At 44.4% G+C, this 12602-nt stretch overlaps 1 protein-coding gene and 1 pseudogene across 4 annotated transcripts in view; one reads left to right on the top strand and one right to left on the bottom strand.

The window, feature by feature from the left end:
* ABCA4 (ATP binding cassette subfamily A member 4) overlaps positions 1 to 12602 on the bottom strand; it is a 152654-nt gene that overhangs the window by 77091 nt on the left and 62961 nt on the right. The gene's annotated exons all lie outside the window — the stretch shown is intronic.
* LOC136330978 (small ribosomal subunit protein eS1-like) lies at positions 7841 to 8626 on the top strand (annotated as a pseudogene).

Consider the following 12602-nt stretch of genomic DNA (forward strand, 5'->3'; position numbering starts at 1 on the left):
GTTGCAAGAAATATAGCTTTACTAGTAACTGCGTGTTTTTAACATGATCCTATACACCCAAAATTCATAATATAAACTGGAAGAAATCATTGAAAAGTTATTTTTGCTATGATGCTAATGAGAGCTCCTCTCAGTGAAGCAAAAAAAAAAAAAAAAAAAGCCATTTTCATAAAGTGACTTTCCGAACTGGTTAGTCCCTTCTCTTTGAACTCCCCTTTCATGTCTTAGAGGGAAATTTATATGGGAGTAAACAGCTGATGTTTTCAGTGACATTGTTGAGACTAGTGTGACGTGGGCTCCATCCTGGCTGTTTTATCAGGCAGCTGAGCCAGTTGTGTTTCCTGCTGTGTCCCCCTAGATTAGTACCCTGATACTCTCTAGAAAAAAAAATTTAAAAGGTCTGCAAACAGTCATTTCTATCCTGAAACATCCGACTCATTTTCAAAGTTGGATTATCTTCCTCATCTTGGAAAGTGGTATAACGTAGTATTTAAGAGACAAACAGCCCGAAGCCCACACCTCTCTGTTGTTCCTACCTGTGCAGCCCCAGTTCCTCTCTCTATAGAACTGAGATGCATCCTACTTCAAACTTGTGTTCTAAGGATCACATGATAGTTTTGTAAAGGGCCAGCCAGTGTCTCCTGGTAAGAACAAAAGCTGGTGCTTATAGAAGGTTTACTATGTGCTCCAAACTGGTTCAAGGGCTTTGCTTGTATTAATCCTTTCAATCCACACAACCAGCTTAGGAAGTCGGTTACCATGATGACTCAAAACTCACTTGTGAGGCACAGTGAGCCACAGTGAATGTCCTCTAGAGCTTAGTTAACTATACAGTTAAACTGTCTCAATAAATGCCATTTTTATTACTGTTTTTGCAAAATATCTTGAAAGTCCACAGAGTCTAGTGGCATTTAAGCCCCTGACAGGTTACCTTTCATTCATGACAGCTGTTTATTCGGGAGGAAGGCTATTATTTTCTTTAAATAATATGTCTGGGAACACAACCTGTCCATAGCACCTCATCTGGTGAAAACAATGCTATAGACAGAAGCCAAAGCCCGCACCTCACCTGAGCAATGGCGGAGGTGGAGGGGTGGGTCCTAACCCGCTGGCTTAGCTGCTCACTAGTGGCTCACTGGCCACTAGGTGAAAGTCAGACAATTCTACCCAGAGGAAAGTTTGATGAAGCTAGTTCAGAATGTCACTTGCACCAAGTCTTCCTGAGGTCAAGGCTGAGCAATTATAGAAGTTGCTTTGGACATTAATCAGAAGTCCCTGGGTCATCCTCTGAGGTATAAGTCATGATGTACCCCTGAATTCTTATGTGGAGGTCACCTGCCTCATTCCTTATTGGTACTTGCTCTGGTCCCTGAAGTTAAAATCTTGGCTAATGAGCCTGTCTATGCATGTGATTATGTGCATGAGTGTATTGGGGAGGCAAAGATGAATGACTAAACCTTTAGCCAAGGTCATTGATTTTGACATACATATTTGGTCTGTCTGAGTAGTTTGTAAGTAGGTTCTAATGAGGCTGAGGCCATAGAGTCTACCTATAAAAGCTGTTTGGCTCCACACAGAAAGAAACTATGCAATCATGGATGTTAGGGAAGAATGGAGATAGAACAAAAATTGGCCGGTGTAAGGAGCACAATATAAAGACAGCACCTCCACTGGGAAACGGATTCATTGGGCATTTTCAGTGAATAAAGAGACAGTGTCTTACAGCCTCAGAGGCAGAGTTTGGGCAAATTTTGCAACCAGAGTTCAGCATCTCAAAGTCAATCCTGTAAATGTCCTACGATAGTCAAAGGCAGTTGACTGAGAAAAGGGACTTCCTTGTCCCCTTCAGTTCCCAACTGCCATAGCAAACCCAGGTGGCAGGGTCACCACCGTTTGAAGTCCACACAAGCTCTACAATTCCTGGTGGGCTGTTTTGCTGATAGTCACCAGGAAGCAGAGTTCACCCTGGCGGAAGGGGCTGGAGTTCCCTCCAGGGCAGGCAGCTGTGCTCGAGACCTCTCCAGAATGCAGTCATCTGTTTACACAGCTAACTCAAACACCAGCTTGGGAGGAGAAGCCACAGTAGCAGCAGGCTTCCTTCTTCAACTGTGACCTCTCCAACTTTAATTCAAATACATTAAGTAATAGATAAATTAAATTATCTATTAAGTGGGAAACATTTTCCAGTGGAAGCAAAGAAAGAAAGAAAATCTTTTTGTTTGAACTTAATAATCAAAGAAGACTGACACCCTAGGCTGACATATTTTGACTAATACACCCAGGATGAGTAGGGGTGAATCCTCAGGCATAAGGGAGGTACTGCACCCCCACTTAGAGATTTTGGCTCTATAATCTGGCCTCTTACATTGTTAACTTCCAAACTCAGGCTCAGCACAAAGTGGCTGACGGATGCCAGTGGAAGTCTAAAATGGTCCTGCTGGTGTCAATGTAGACACCTGGGATTCCTTTTGAAAAATGCCAGTGGATGTAGGCAAACATCCCAGAATGAATTTCCTGGCAGATCTAGACTGTAACCCTTAAGATTAATTTCCCACCACATGGAAAAAGCCACTGGATAAAATAGCTTTGGGCAGCGTGAGTTGGTTGCGATGGTGAGATGGAGGCCCGAGGCAGGGCAATAAATTTTATTCAACACATTGGGCCCTGTGAACAGACGTCTGAAACATCCAACCACAGAGAGTGAGGAAATGCACCACAATGGGAAGACAAAGGGACAGGAAATGCACAGCTGTTAAAAAAAAGTCTGTTTCTAAAATAAATAAATACAATAATGAAACAAATAAAAAGGCCAACTTGGAGCATGAAATCTCACACTGGGGCAAGGCCACCAGGTAATGCTTGCTGTTTAGTCGGGTCCAAGCTTGACAGCCACAGGGGACTTTAGCTCTCAAAGCTTTTATGTTTAATCATTCCAACAACTCTGGGAGGTGGGTGTTACTATATTCAAAATATTTAATAATCAACAGAGCTAGGTACTGACCAATCACAGCACATTTTGGTTCACCCATCTGAGTAAACACCAGCAGACTACAGCCCTAGTTTCACCATTTTTTAGGCAGTGAGACAGTGATGTGGCCCAGACTCACAGAGCCCATAAAGAACTGCTGGAGATGATGTCCTATCACCTGCAGGATGAAGCTGCTAACAAGCCCAGACAGCTGACCTTTCCAGTCGCACCTCTGGACACTACCGCTGCCGCCCATGCCTGCCCACTCCTGTGATATACAGCCACACCCCTGCCCAGATGATCTGCTTCTCTTGAACTTATCTGGCAGGTTCCTGTCTCTCTACTTTGCTAACGCTCTTCTTTCTGCCTGAAATGGTCTTTCTGCCCTGCTCAGCCAGCAAATTCAATCTTTAAGGCCCAGTGTTAGAAGTATTTTCAGGTAGTCTGGCACAGTGGATGGAGCGTCGACCTCGAATGCTGAGTTCACCGGTTCAAAGCCCTGGGTTTGCTGGTCGGGCACAGATGGGAGTTGATGCTTCCTGCTCTTCCCCCCTCTTTCGGTCTCTCTCTCTCCTCTCTCTAAAAATGAATTTAAAAAGAAATATTTTCAGGTATAATTTGTTATGTGTGGCTGTCTACTTTATTCCATTGCAGCTCCACTCAAGTAAATCAGGAAATCAAAAGATAAGACAGTTTGTGACCTTAATGGTTTCAGGTTTATGGCGATGGGGAGGGGTATGAACAACTCGTTATTGAGGACTACAATGGAGGAAATATGGAGCACAGAAAAACACAAGAAACACAAGAGCCAAGTCCCTAGGAGGGTGAAGGTATTGAGATAGGAAAGGCTCAGCCAGTCAGTATGCCATCAGTCTCAGAACGATGAAGAATCGTGAAGGGGCTAGATGGTGGACTTCTCCATGACAGCCATTCGGGGCCACCAAGGAGCTTCAGGCAGGAAGGCCACGGTGAGCCTCAGGTTTTGGAAAGGTCTCACTGGGACAATGTGGGAACTTCACAGAAGGAGCGAGAGACTGGAGGCCCCTACACCAGCTGGGAGAGAGGGTACAGGCCTTTGTAAACAGGCCATACATAGGGAAGGAAAGAAGGAGAGATTTCAGAGATAATTTGGAAGAAGAATTGACAATATTTGTGACATTCTGAATTTGGATTTGTGCAACCTGTTTCTATTCCATCAGACTGAATTATTGTTCTTGCCATCCTCTGAGAGAATCGCTACTATGGTGTTATCCAATAACATGCTATCTTGTCCCATAGAATGTGAGTTTCTAGGGCTCAGGGATTGAGTGTATTTATTCAGATGGAGGTAATTTAAAGCATGAAAATATATGAATGACTGAATGAGCTGAAAACCTTTCTGGTTTTCTACTATAAATGTAGTTATTTCCAAGCATAAAATCATCAGAATAGTGTCTATTATTCTCAATAGTATAAAATAATTAGTGTCTTAATCTGGCTCATTATATAATTTATCCAAACAGTTCTTACTGAGCTCCTTCCTAATGTGACCGTCATAATATAATAGAAAGAACATCCTTATCAGAGCCAGACAAGTCTGGATTAGAATTCTAGATAGATCCCGGCTTATCTGCTGTGGTACGTTAGGCATGTCAGTTTGTAACTCTGTAAAATGACAATAGTCAGGCCTGCAGGCAGGTAGTTAGAAGCAGTGCATGAAATGACATGTAAAAGTGCCCACTTTCACAGCTGGCTCGTAGCAGGTTCCAATACAAGTCCCTTCCGTCCACCCACCACTGTAGCCTTCCGCCACCTGTGTTCCCCTACCTCAGCCTAGCTCTACGTTTCTGAGAGACTGATGACACATGAAATAAGGTCATTGCCCATGAGTTGCTTAGGATCCAGTTCACGGCTGTTGAAATGATATTGTTCTCATGGTGCAGACGTCCGTGTTCTTCCTCCCTCTCCTCTAACTTTTCCCTAGCCTCCCAATGCACATTTTGGAATCAATGAATCAACAGAAGAGAGCAATAGGGCAGATTTTCCACAACTATCTATACATTTGACTCTAAAGTACATTACATGATCAGTAGGTTTATCTTCCTAACTCTATTTTTCTTAGACTAGCCTAAAATTGTACTCCTTAGCACATTCTGGTTGGGTGGTGGTGGCATTTGGCCAAGAAGATGCAAGGTACAGAGGAAAAGTAGTCCCCAAATCCCATTACTAATAATTTAGCAACAGGTAATTATCAGGTAAATAATAAATAGTTATGCGCATATATAGACTGTATAGATAGCAGAGGAAAAAGCTGAATATATGTGTTTTCCCCCGCAAGACATAGGGAAAGGTAGTTGTGACTGGTTAAAGTACAGTTTTGTGCCTTGATCAGAAGTATTTTCCTATTAAAGTTTGGCTGAATTCAACTTCCTGATGTGAAACTCAAGATCTGAAATTCAAGTATACTATGAAATTAAAATACACTGTGAACTCTAAATAGTATTCCATCTGTGCCAGGCCTAACCTTTCCCTAAACAAAGACATCAAAGGGGAGGCCTGTGTCTGTTCTAACTAAAAGGATATACAGAGAAATAAATTAATAATTTTTCTAACTGTGCTTTTCTCCAGAAGGAAAATATATGTGAATAAGACACATATCAGATATGACTGTAAAAGTATGCCCATACTAACTTAAGAGACTTACCTATACGAAGACTCACTTGCCCTCAGTCTTTTTAGATATAGAGAAGAGGGTGATCAGGAAGCCTGTGCAAATAAATTTCTCCACATGCTAAAGAGGCCAGGCTCCCAAAATGTCTCCATCACCCTTTTCCCCGGTCCACTGACCACTTACTAGCTAGGTCTACCTTTTATTAATTTCTTTCTTTCCCCACTGAGGGCAGGGCATCAGGGGAAAGGGAAAGACAGAACATGGTTATCGGAACTTGTAGAAGCCCCTTATTGAGGAGGTGCTTCAAGGACAAGAAACGTTCCAGAGCCACTGACCATCATCCACAGAAGTGCCGGACTGGTTCCCAGAGCCATCCTGCTGGGCCTTCAGGGACAGTCTGACATTCCTGAGTCTAAGCCAATTCACTAAGGTTAATATGAAGAATAGCTTCACAGTCCCTGGTTAATGTTTACCCAAAGTTTGGAATTTGAGAAAAAAGGTACATTCCTTACTTGGTCTGTGGTTCAGGGTAGACATTCATGTGGTTCACAGTAAGAGCAGCCATCCATTGCACATTTCGTCCTCACAGCCACCTAGAAAGAACCGCATCACCACTCCATCTAACAGATGAGGCCCCTGAGGGCAGAGAACTTACACTCGTGCCTAACTAACCCATGGCATCGGCGTGCGGAGTGCTCTGCACACTTCTCTCATTTTGTCCACAACATCCAATACTTTGCAGGTAAAGACAATTAAGCCTTAGAAGGTAAAGTGACTTTTTTAGAGTGACTCAATTCGTTAGAAGCAAAGACCCAGATTTATCTGTATTCACTATATGGGTGAGAAGTTTCCACAAATAGTAGCCTACTGTCACATGCCAGTGACCCAGCAAAGTGACTCCTGGGGAACGGGACACAGTCCAGGCTGCTCAATGGAATATTCGGTAGCTAAGACCACACCCCAAGCACAGAAAGGAAGGGGACTTACCCTTTCTATTAGTTGAAGGGAAAAACCATTGAATCACTCCTTTTCCAATAATGATAAAAGGCTTAAAGGTCTTTGCTCTTAGTTCTGTTGTTCGGTGTCACATCTGACTACCCATTGACCTAGATTGACATAATTGTCATTTAAAACTTTTTTTTTTTTTTTGCTTAATTTTCCTTCAGGGACTTTTTTTTTTCTTTTGAATAGGCAGAAAAGTAAGCTTAGAGGTCAGCCCAAGAACGTCCCACAGCTCTTTAGTACAAGTCACAGTGCTGGAAAGGAAAGCCTCAGTCAAGCTGTAAACAGTGTGTGCAGGAATACACTTGCTGCCCTGCCTGGAGACGCATCTGAGAGCCACCAAGGGTCTGGTCCTCCACGACCCGTCTGCTACTGAGCAGTCCTCGGAATGGGAGCAGCGGAGTCTCCAAGGCTCCCCGAGACTTCCCAATACACGAGAACAGCAGCAGAAAAATCCAGGACCAATTGCAGTGATGGGTTCTTCCTCACCTCACACTTCCCCTTTTACTTTCTCCTTTCGATTCGTCCCCCTCTCACTTTCTCTTCCTGCCTCCCACAGGCAGGAAGATCAGAAACCTCATCATAACCACCTGCTGAGCTTCTGCCACCATGGAAACTCCTGGTAGGAACCCCTGGGGGGGCCCCTGACCTGTGGACACCTGGCCAGTGCCTAGGAGCTCTTCAGTGGGCTAATGGCATTGCAAAGCCCTCAGAAAGAGTTAGTGGTTGAGGCTGGATATAAGGATCGGGGAAGCTCAGTGGCCAGGCATGATTTCACTAATGCTACTTTCCTCCTAATATTTACCAAGTGCTGACTATATGGCAGGAACTGTTCCAAGTGCTTGGCATGAATTAACTCCATCCTCATGACAGGCCAATTAGATAAGAACTGTCAATACCCCCATTTTACAGTTGAGAAAACTGAGATACAATTAGCAGAGATTTAAACCCAGGCAGTCTGGTTCCAGAGACTGAATTCTTAAACATTTAAGCAACACACACACACACACACACACACATACACACACACACACACATATATATTAATTACATATATAAAGTATCTGTTGGGTGTCTAGTGCTATAGTAAGCATAAGCCACACAGAAAAATATAATCCTTCAAGAAAACAAGACCTTTATGTCACCATATACATGTCAAGTCAAACAAAAGAAAAGAAGTATGCTTTACTACTGCCCCTTTTGGTTCTCTGAGCAGAACCATGGCGGTGGGCAAGAACAGGAGCCTCACGAAAGGCAGTGAAAAGGGAGCCAAAAAGAAGATGGTTGGTCAATTTTCTAGGGAAGGTAGGTGTGATGTGAAACATAGCACCAGCTATGTTCAACGTAAGAAATAGTGGGAAGATGCTAGTCATGAGAACTCAAGGAACCCAAATCACATCTGATGGTTTCAAGGGTCATATTTTTGAAGTGAGCCAAGCTGAGCTGCAGAATGATGAAGTTGCATTTAGAAAATTCAAGCTAATTACTGAGGTTGTTGAGGGCAAAACCACCTGACAAATTTTCATGCCATGAATCTTACCATGATAAAATGTGCTCCATGGTAAAAAAAAAATAGCAGACTATGATTGAAGCTCACGTTGATGTCAAGACAACCAATGGTCATTGGCTTCATTTATTCTGTGTTGTTTTTACTAAAAAAAATGCAACAATCAGATTCAAAAGACTTTTAATGTTCAGCATCAACAGGTCTGCCAAACCCAGAAGCAGATGATAGGACTGGGCCTGGGAGGGACAGATAAATGACTTGAAAGAGGGATTCTGGTTAGCACTGGAAAAGTCACAGAAAAAGCGTGCCAGTCTATTTATCTGCTCCATGATGTCTTTGCTAGGAAAGTGAAAATGCTGGAGAAGCCCAGGTTTGAGCTGGGAAAACTCATGAGCTTCATGGTGAAGGCAGCAGTCCTGGAAAAATTACTGGGGATGACACAGGTGCTGAAGTGGAATGAGCTAAGGGATATGAGCCCCCCACCCAAGAATCTGTTTAAAATTCAGACTTTAATGATGGCAAATAAAAATCCTATTTGTGATATTTTTAAAAAGCATTCTTTATTCCTGATAATACCTCAAAAAAATTGTGAAAAACCACTGACCTCCATTCTGTAGGAATAAGGAAATAGAGGCCCTCTCCTCCACTCATGTCCCCTTCAAGAGTTCTGCCTATGTTGTAACCACAGGGGTAGATGGTGGTGCACATAGCCAAGGATGGAGACCTAGCTGGTGGAGTCACTAAGAGAAAAGGGTGACATCAACTGAGTAATTATGCAAGGGGATTTGAAGGCCCCACCAATCTCACGGGTGTGCAAATATACAGATTACCAGGCTTTGTCCTTGGAAATTCTGAGTCAGTTGACCTGATTTGAGGTCCAGAACTCTATTTTGTAAAAAGCACCCAAGGTCATTCTTGCCTTTGGACAAGTTGGGAATGACTCTGTTATGACCTAAAGTTTGGTGCTGCTGCTTATCACACCTGGCTTATTCTGAAAGGCCACCTAGCCTGTGCTGTCCCTTCTACGGTTCTAGATGGAAGGTCCCACACTCTGGGGAAAATCTGGTGGTACCTGGAGCAGCAGGGAATCCTCAAGAGCACTGTGGTGACAGAGCCAGGCTTTTTCTCACTATTCAGTTATCCTCAGGAATCTGGGGGAGGGGGCCTGTTCTTGGGGACCCTCAACTTACTTTCCTCTCTTATTTCCTGAGCATCTTCTATCTTCTAATGGGCAGATGACATGAGGCCCAGACATGACTATCAACTGGCCCGCCCACTGGCAGGTGTGTCAGCCCTTAGATGGAGAGGTTTTCTAAGAATTTGAGGTTGCAAATTCAAAAATACCTAGGACGGGCTTCCTGATCCCAACTAACTCCAGTCTTGTCATTCAGCCAGAGATGGACATGTTAACAGGTAATTCAAATTTAGCATTAATAAGGTCTAAGAGAAGTGTGAAGAGTGGGCTAGGGAAGCACAGAGGAGTGAATGGCTGAACCTTTGTGGAAGCAACAGTGACATTTGAGAGCTGAGCCTCAAAGAATGAACTAAACAGAAGGGGAAGGAAGAGTCATCTTAGGCTTTTCTGTTTTCCGCTTCTTCTTTTAAGGAAATACCCTCCCCCACTCTATAGTAATCCTGCTCAGTGCATGGAATTCAAATGAAGCTAACTCTGCTTTCCTTTCCCTGGGTAGGCACTTGACCATCACAGTGCACAGTCCCCAGGGGACTCGGGGACAGGTAGAGTAGCTAGGCCAATTAGAGAACTGTCTGGGAGTAATGCTTACACTGTAGGACAGCCACTCCTACTTCTCACAGAATTCTTGGTGTAAAGAGGACCACAGAGGGTACAAGTTGCAGACATATTAGCAAATGAAGAGGGCCAGGCCAAGATTGAAGAGGGCGGAGGTGAGCAGCAATGTGAGATGTGAGTGTTAGCATCGGTAGCTAGATGTTAATAGAGGAAGGGAGCAAGGGGAATCAGGCAGTATCATGCATGATAAACTGGGGTGCTGAATCAGACAATAAGCCTGCTTGCTTCACTAGGAAGTTACAGCTTCACACACTCCCAGGGCATCCTCCGCCCTCAGGGCCTAATCCCCAAAGGGGGCAGGAAGGATCATTACTGGTCATTACTGAGGAGGAATAAAAGCAGCAGAAGAAATTTCTCTGCTGGGCACATGCCCAGTAGAAGTCAAGATGATCCAGGGGAAGGTCTTTCTACTATGAGGCGTGAGCAATAGGAACCAAGATGGTGACCACAGTGGCCTGTCTATCTAGGTTGGTGTAAGGACAGTAGCTGCTGCCATCATCAAAGCCGCCTGGCCTGTGTAGGTTTGCATTTAATCCAGACAGATGGTAAAGAAACTGTGGAGCCAAAAACTGGTGGTCCATTTTCCTTTATTCTAGACTTGCACTCAGCAAGCGAGTAAAAACACGCAGCAGGAAAACACTTCCCTTTCCATTCAGGGCTCCCAAAGCCATTGACTCATCTGAGTTTTCCTAGAATCAAAGGCTTCCGCCTCACCAGTCTTATTCACCTCTGTTCCCCATCTCCTTCTCCTCCACGAACTGGCTTCTCCTTCACCGTTCCACCATTTTGGCTGCCTCCTCCACGTGGCTTCCCTGCCCTGCCTCCATGGGCTCTTCCACTCTGCAAGAACCTGGTCACTCTCCTCAAAATGACCTCCTAGCTCCTCCTTTTAAAACCGTTTGGCGTGAAAGCCCCTCCTCCAACATACGTTAGCATAACCAAGCAAAAAGGGCAGTTAGCTGTATCACGTGAGAGCAGCAGCCATCTTTAATAAAGTGAGCAAAAAATAACTTATCTGCCTAACTATTAGAATCAGATTGAATAAGAAACACAAAATCCTGGAAGATCTAGGAATGGATTGGCTAGGGAAGGAACCAGTAGAAGCCTGGAAAGATTAGGAAATTGATTGGTTAGTTTGAAGAAGAGCCTGATCCTTCCCAAGCCTGAGATAATATAATTCAAGCTTAATAAAGAGCTCTCTCATTAGCTCTATCTCACTGGGTAACAGGCGTTGACCTATGAGTTCCTGCATCCTCTCTTCATAGCAGCCAAACAGCTGGCAGCCGCATGGACTCCAAATGCAGACTGTAGGTGGGGGTCTGGGTACAGTGCCAGCCAGAATGCAGCTGGGAACACAGAAGCTAAGTTAGCTAGAGGGGACACAGACATAGACTGAATCGTGGCACAGAATTTACGGACACTCACCTTTCCCTTGGGCCTGATGAAGACAAGGCTGGACTTTTTCCATGGCAGAACAGACAGAGATGAGACACTGGGAACCTGAGGCAGCCTTCTATTTCTACCCAAATAAACCTTACACCAAGCCTCAATCTCCCACCCAGGAGTCTCCTAGAATGCTTTCCTTGTGACTCCATGAAAGGGCCTCCTTTCCACCACCAGAAGGACATGAGGGTCTCGTGGTGGGATTGAATTCTTAGATCCCCTGAATTTACATCAGTTATGGAGTTATGTCACCAGTAATCTCTCTCTCTCTCTCTCTCTCTCTCTCTAAAGCAAAAAGACTCTAATAAATGGGCAGAGAAACATGCGTTAATCAGAAGAGGGCAGGGTATGCCTGAGGATGGTGACAGGGCCAGAGCAGAGCCGGAAGTGTGTGAGTGAGTGAGCAGGGGCTGGGAAGGTGGGCTGTGCAGGTTTGGAAGGACTTGTGTTCCTTGGGGACTGAGTCTTTGAGTTTCTAAGTGTGATAAAGTGATGCTGGCAGATGTGTGTTTGGAATGTAGATCTGGTGTCAGTGTGGACAAATGCCTGAGCCAAAAGACACTGGACCCTGAACCCCGGAGTCGAGGAGAAAGTAGTCAGAAAAGGCTGGTGGACAGATGGCAGGACCTCTGGGCCTCAGAGAGCCTGGAAAGCAAGAGGAGGAGGTGAGGGACAGTTTGGAGATAGAGTGGACAAAGTTCTGTGTCATACTGTGATTTGTAATGAGAAATATGCATTTGGCTTTCGTGTTTCTGGCATAGAGCTCCTAAAACCCTTAGAACTTCCTATGTGATGAGCATGAGGAAGGTGCCTTTGTTACATTAATGATGACTTTTGGAAAGCACCTAAGAAACTGGAGCTCCTTTGGCTGCCAGGAGAATCAGGTGATCAGAGGGTTGGAAATTTCATTCCCACCCACCCTCCACTGCCCACCACTCCACTCCTGGGAGGGGAGAGAGGCTGGAGAACTGAATTCAATCACCAAAGCCCAGTGACTTGATCAATCATGCCTATGTAATCAAGCCTCCATGAAAATCCAGAAGGATATGGTTCCAGGAGCTTCTAGGTTGGTGAACACTCCCCTTCCCACATATCACGCCCTGTGCATCAGTTTCATCTGGCTGTTCCTAAGATATATCCTTTAATAATAAGTTGGTAACCCATAAGTAAATTGTTTATCTGAGTTCTGTGAGCTGCTTTAGCAAAGTAATTGAAGCCATGA

Source organism: Saccopteryx bilineata, chromosome 3 (assembly GCF_036850765.1).
Source record: "Saccopteryx bilineata isolate mSacBil1 chromosome 3, mSacBil1_pri_phased_curated, whole genome shotgun sequence".
NCBI classification, from domain to species: Eukaryota; Metazoa; Chordata; class Mammalia; order Chiroptera; family Emballonuridae; genus Saccopteryx; species Saccopteryx bilineata.